This window comes from Bombus affinis, chromosome 17, assembly GCF_024516045.1.
Source record: "Bombus affinis isolate iyBomAffi1 chromosome 17, iyBomAffi1.2, whole genome shotgun sequence".
Lineage (NCBI taxonomy): Eukaryota > Metazoa > Arthropoda > Insecta > Hymenoptera > Apidae > Bombus > Bombus affinis.
Genome location: NC_066360.1, coordinates 4,954,858 through 4,962,050, shown reverse-complemented (window position 1 = coordinate 4,962,050; position 7,193 = coordinate 4,954,858). Strand labels below are relative to the sequence as shown.

Genomic DNA, 7,193 nt, shown 5'->3' with positions numbered 1-7,193 from the left:
TACCACGATTTTTAGCACATCAGTGTATACTATACAGATTAACCTATACAATCAAAACTTCGTTTGATTACGAGGAAGGTGGTCATAATTGATTGTAGCTTTTTACTATACTTTGAACTCTATAAATTAGTAATTATTATAAATACTAGTTCGTTGCGTGTGAAATGGCCAAATTCTTAACGATATAAATTCTTACGAAATCTTCTCTGCTCATCAGCTTCCCAATGATGGGTTGTACGACCCAATAGGCGTGGACCTAGAGAATACAGTGCTGCATTACAGAATATGGTACATAATGGTTAGACGTATCGCTAAATAGAATATTACAATATTATAATGAGCAAAAAGCACGAGCTTATAAAGGATTTCGTACATGAATTACGATAAATGAACGTACAATTTGTTATTGGCGAGAGACGTTGAATAAGAAGATACGAACACCAAAAATGAATCACAAGCGATCGAAGGAAGTTACCGATGATAGTCTAAAGACTTTAATCGTGTCTAATATACGTCATTGTATGATTAAATGGTGCACGTAAATTAAGTCCGCAGTATATAACAGTCTCTCATCATTTACGAGCCTTCATGGAAGAAAGAATAAGATAAATGGATTCTTCACGATGATTAATGAACGTTATAGGTTTCCTTCGCGTACAATTAAAAGATCCATTTTTATACCAGACTGCGCAGCACTATATTCTATAGGCCCACGCCTATTGGATCATACGACCCACCATTAAGAAGCTAATGAGCAGAGGAGTCTAGCAAAGCTAGTCACGACTACTGCAAGTCTCCCATTCAGCAAATATAGGTTTAATAATAGCATACGATTCAAAAAACACGTTCCTTTCGCAAATTTCATTTAGGTACATTTGTCATTTCACATGTAGAGGATTGATGTTAGGTTGAGGTTATGTTGGAGTTAGGTTAGGGTATACTTTTTATACAAAAAAAGGAGAAGAGAAAATTGCAAATTTTTAACAGACTCGCCACCAAAATTCGAGGAAGGTCATGCCACGTATGACTGACAGCAATTCATTTATGGACACAAATATTCGTCTATGGACATTCTGCGCCAACTGTTAGATGCTTCATGATGGTAAATACCGCTGATTTTTGTGCGGTTGTTGCTATAATATTATATAACAGTAATGTTGTATCCGTATACAGAATTGCATCAAATAAATTTTGCCCACATTTAAGCTAATGTTTTCACATTTCAGTTTATACTTTCTGAATGGGATATTCGCGGTAGCTGTGACCATTCATGTTGAACTGCTTTGCTCATGAGCTTTCCAACGATGTATCGTGTGACCAAATATCTGTGGACTTAAATACTATACTAACCCCAATACTGTATTTTTTGTTAGTTGTATAAATATACAATTTAATAAATCAATACGTACAATTTAAGTAACGTTGCCAAGGCTTTTCTTGCATCCAAAAGCGCAGAATTTTTAAAGAGATATGTATATGACGGTCAATGAGTATTTAATAGACTCATGCTTTGATTGATAAATGTTGTTTTCGATAAAATGACAGATACTGGAACTTTTAGTCAGAATTGGGTCATTTCAATTATAACAAGAACGATCTAACAGATTACTCGATGTCAAAGGTACCGTGTATCAATAGAACATCATAACAGTAGTAGCGACAAGCAGACAAAATTAAATTTATATATTTTGAAACATTTTTGTATGAGAAATTTGTAATTTCATATAAAGATGTAGCGTATATAGTGGTGGCTGAAGTATAGTTCAAAATAATAACTACATTATATAAGTATAGTATATGTAACAACAACAACTATGTTGATAGTAAGTTTGATGCACTGAACATTTTTTACCACATTGGTACATTAGGATACATCTATGTTAGTAGTCTTTTAACAATTTAATTATTTCTGTTAATTGTAACTTCTTTTTTCAAAACTATAGCGTTTGAATGACTTAAGTACTCCTATCAATTATAACTTCGTTTTCTAAAATTGTAGTGTTTTAATCAACTCATTTTTCCTGTCAATTACAACCAATTTTCCTAAAATCTTTCCTTTACGAATCTAATTATTCCTATCAATTAGAACTTTTTTTCTAAGGTTCTAACATCTCTTGTCTTATTATTGTCTGCTTATCCTATGAACATTCTTTTGTCCCTCACTGCATTATTTCGACAGAATTTTTTGATTACAATTTTCCTTTCTAGCCTGCAAAGTCGTTCATGCGCTATAATTATTTTTGCGTGTAATTGGGGACAATAAACAGATCATTTTTATTAGTATTATATAAACTGTATAATATATCTGAACTTTTATATGCACGTGTATATATATGTAGATACATATACATTCCATATTCTTGGTATAACTTTGATATACTATTTTATTCAAATTTCTTATTTTTCTTTTTCTCGCTAATTTTAATCCAAATAACGTAATTAGTTAAAATTGTAATCTTTAGCACAGTCTTGCTTCGGATTGAAATCGAGTAAGATTTATTAACTTTCCTTTGAATTTAACACACTGTTCATATTGTTTGGCAGGTTAATCGTTCTTCCTACAGCGTTGAAGTCTCACACGGTTCTCGGTATTAGGCTATGCATACGAAAATCGATATTCTTGACGACGAAAGGTTCTATTTCTTCGCGCACATTGTCACAATATAGTGGTTCGTCAAGGAACTCGTTTGTGTTGTTTAATTGCCTTTAAGATCCTGAATTGAACCTTTAAGATCTGAGGAATTTTTCACTGTTGCTGTGTGTACTAAAATCAGCTACTTCCTTTAATTAAATATATCCGAAATTTAATTAAAACAAAATCAAATGAAAATTTAATTAAATTTCTTTAATTAAATCCATTCGAATTTATAATCCACGGATAGGATGAAAAACACGATGAACTCTGTTAAATTAAACGTAATGAAACCGTTAATATTTTCCTCGTACCTGTAAAACATAACCCCGAATTGTTCGTCTTTCGTAGCCATTTGATTCCATTTGCGTCGGTAGATGTCGCGACAGCACGTTCGAAACGAAGCCAACCGATTTTTTCACGAATGCATAAATCCATCATTTTTATCAGTCGAATTATATTCGATTTTTATTATTCCTATTTTTAATTCTATTTTTATCGTTAAACGTGCGCAATCCCAAATTGCTTATCCCAAAATTCGTCGAGGGGAATTTGTTTTTCATCGGAGAATAATCGTTTTCTCCTAAACGTACTTTTCGTTCGTTCAACGAATAGACGGAAATTATGCAAATGTAAAATCTGATATCGTAAACGTGCTCGTTTCTCAAAAATGAAATTCGATTCGAACGCCTGGCAAATAATTCTATCGTAAACACGAGTACAGCGTTTATGGCGGGAACGAACAACAACAGTATTTGTTATGATAAGTTGGCCTCTCATAGCGTGTTGACGCCATATTGACATGATGTATATGAAACGTAATACTACATACGACACGCGTAAATCCTGTCCTGTATGGAATATAGTAACTGTACCTAATATGCAAGCAGCGCCTAATATGGAACACACTGCAATATCTGGTCGAGTAACTAGCGACATCAGTCAGCAAAACGTAAAATATTTCATCAAAGGGAAGGGAACAAGCATCTCAGCTTCGCTTGGAAATCTGTCGTCCAATCCAAGTTGATTATATCAGTACTCGAAAGCGTATGAAATCTCTTGAGGGGTGAATTAAATAGTAAAATCTTCTACTGCAAGAAAATGAAAAAAGAAACGTGTTTCTTCAAACGAAATTTACCATGAAATTCGTCTGCTTCCTAGTGTAATGATTAGTTTTCTGACGTAATACATATGTGCCCAATGTAGAGCACGTGCGTAATATGGAACAGTAAACTCATCATGAAAATCAACAGTAAGTAATACTGTTACTCGTGGCACGGATTACACGTATTAGGTGTCAAAGATTACAAAAGAGGCGACGATAATGGAAAGTGGGTTTAGCTTTTTCGTTGTTTTTATTGGGACGACGAACGATGTACCTCGGCTACGTCCTCCGCGTGTTCAACACGTAGAAGACAAAGAAAATTAATATAATGTAAGTTAAGAAAGATGGAAGATGTTTGTTTGTCTTGTTGATTTAAATAAATGTTTATTTCTCATAGGAAAATAAAAGCTTTCTCAGATTCCTTTACTTTCCTAGCTGTCCCATGTTAGGTGCCATTTTCTTAAACTTTTTCTTAAACTATCTTTTTTAAATTCTCTACCTTGACTTCAAAACACTTACTTTTGCGTAGTTAGCTATTAACAGCCAGCCAACTCTGTGGGACACCGCCACTGACTCTAACTTTAAAATTACTCACAGCTGGCAAGATATTAGAAAGCTAAGAGTCATTACGAATGCAGATTAGTATGTTTCAAACCGCGAAATCAACAACGAAATTGATATTCTCACAAGGAATTTCCATAAAGAAAGAAGTCACATAACTTGGCAAATGATGTTAACCGCCACTGCAAGCTCATTGCTACAATCGGCTCGCTGGCTAACAAGCCGAAAATCCAAATTAAGCATAGAAAATAAATTAAAAATATATAAAACGATCATAAAACCAATCTGGACGTACGGAATACCATTGTGGAGGACGGCAGCAATGAGCCATATAAACAAAATAGAGGTAATATAGGCTAAAATCCTTAGAACAATAGTAAACGGACCTTGGTACGCCAGAAACGAAGACATACGGAGAAGAAATTAGCAGATACTCAGAAAAATACAAATCAAGAATAGCAACACACTCAAACCGGCTAGCTGCGAAAACGTACAAAACCATAAACATGGACAGAAGACTAAAAAGGAAGCACCCAGCAGACCTTATAAAGGACATAATCTAGCAAACACGAGGATGGTACCCCGCTGGGGGTAGCCACCAACATGCTAATTTAACTGTTAAAAAATTCCATCAAATGTCCAAATTGGACAAATTGTGAATTTCAATAAATAAATAAAAAAAAAAATAAAAAAAACAATCGGCTCGCAGCGCATTTCCTGGAGATCTCCGAGAAACAGAAAAGGTTAAAAAGGCACCACTTCCTTCAAATATATATCCTTCAGATTTAGCAGAGCAAGATAATAAATGACGATGTAATACATCAATGGGTGTATTCACCTTCAAAAAATATATAAATGGCTATAATTAGTGCTTGATATCATTATTTGATAAATTGTACACACGCAGTTGATAAAAAAGCTGTTAACTTACGAATGTGTATAAACTTCGTCGTGCTTTGACGTTAATTTCATCGAAGAAAAGCATGTTTTTTTTTCTGGGAAACTAAAACCAACCTAACCTCAAATCAGATGCAGTTGCTCTATCATATTAGGTGCAGTTACTTAATCGTATTAGGTGTGATTACTCTAACGCGTATGTAGATGTAGTAGGTACATATATACGTTTAAATTTTATCCTTCACATAATTTGTTTCATTTATGCTGCAAGTATGCTTAACGTTTATTATCTGGAAATTCGATGTGTTTCCTAGTTTTAATACTGCTGTTACTGTTGCGCCATTATTTATTCAGAAACAAAAAAAGAAAGAAAACGATCGAGGACAAAAAAACCTTTAAAGAACTTCCCGATTCAGTAGATCGTTAACTGCTCCTTCCTCAATTTGTAGGGAATTACTTTACAAAATTATTGTCGATAATCTTCGCGTATTTCAACTGAGAAGTTTCCGAATCCACGTTCGCCCCTTTTCCACAAGTCGAAAGTTCTCTTGTAAATGAGGCAAAACCCATTTTCGCCATTTTCACCAAGAACTACACTGACTACAATGGAACTCCGTTTATATGAACGAAATTTTAGCACTGCCTGGTTATCTGAACTTTAGTTGAGCTCCTATTCATCTGAACTGTCGCCGAGTGTCAATCCACTTAGACCTTTGTCCGCGCGATGTCAGTGCGATCGTGTATTTTCCTTTGTTTCTCCAATTTTTTCCGCCAAAGACAACGAAGACAGATATACGATCACAGCGACATCGCGTCGAAAAATGTCGCTCGTCTGCATCGGGCCTCATATAAACGTCTACCAATAAGGCTAGGTCTGCATTAGCCACAATTTGTCACTCTCAGTCGCATCAATCAAAAGTTCCATTTCTCCTTCTTGTACTAACGAAAAAGTTCTGCGGTCGTGTCGTCAAATGCGCGCACGTCCGTATAAACGAATGCCCTTCTCGTAAGCGAAAAGACTATCGCGTGACAAATTGTCGCTGGTGCGCGTTTAACCTAAAGTCTAGACCACACTGGCAGATGTTTATCCGCAGACGCGTATTTACAATTTGCGTTTCAAATCGGAGAACAATTCTGACAGACAATGGTGGTATTTTACGGTAGAAAATTCTGTTCGTCGTTATAATATTAATTATTTATACTTTTATGATATCTAGCCCCGGAACAGTACATAGGTGTGTATTTATTATTTAAAAATCAGGATTTACAAAGTTTAGGGTACCCGTCTTCGTTGTCGAAAGGGACCTCCAAGGACCTGGTGATGATTATATTTGTACAAAGATAGATTTCCACAATCTGTGTGTTCCATTTCCAACAAATTTCCAATCGTAGATCAGCCTCCATACATCTATTGATAATTATCGGCGGACAATGTATGTGGACGAACTGTGTCAGTGTATACGCGCCTTTAGGATATAAACGGCAGAGGCACGTGTTATGTGACACACTTCCACGTATCGCAGTCGATACAGATTTGCAATATTATTACGTATTCGAGAGCGTATGTTTCGTGGAATCCTCTTATATGAATATTCCTATTAACTGAACGAAAAATCATAGATGGTAGGGAGAAATGGTGGATTCCTACCATATCAACGACCTGGTTATATAAACTAATTTCTTCTCCGATAGGTTCATATAAACGGAGTTCTACTGTATTTGTTTTAACACAAGTGTATCGTCGCACACGCTTAAGGGTATTAAAAAGGAACGATAAAAGGGGATAAATAAATAAACAGACAGGCATTTAAACAAAATAATCCGTGAATTTATTAAAAATAACACAGGAAAGAATAAAGGAAATGACAAACAACAAATCAGGACAATGAAGCCGCACTAACCGGTTAGGACGATCATCTAATTAATCAATTAGTAAATCTACTAATCGTAACTTAGCTAGTAGCTTATCACAACCGCGGGCGCTCCTCTCGGTACCTA

The 7,193-nt window shown here is 35.2% G+C and overlaps 1 long non-coding RNA gene across 1 annotated transcript; it reads left to right on the top strand.

Annotated features, from left to right (window-relative positions):
- The first annotated feature begins 619 nt into the window (after positions 1-619).
- LOC126926134 (uncharacterized) lies at positions 620-988 on the top strand. The gene is made up of 2 exons (XR_007714307.1): positions 620-762; positions 794-988. It is a non-coding gene; the product is annotated as an uncharacterized LOC126926134 (long non-coding RNA).
- Positions 989-7,193: the final 6,205 nt, after the last annotated feature.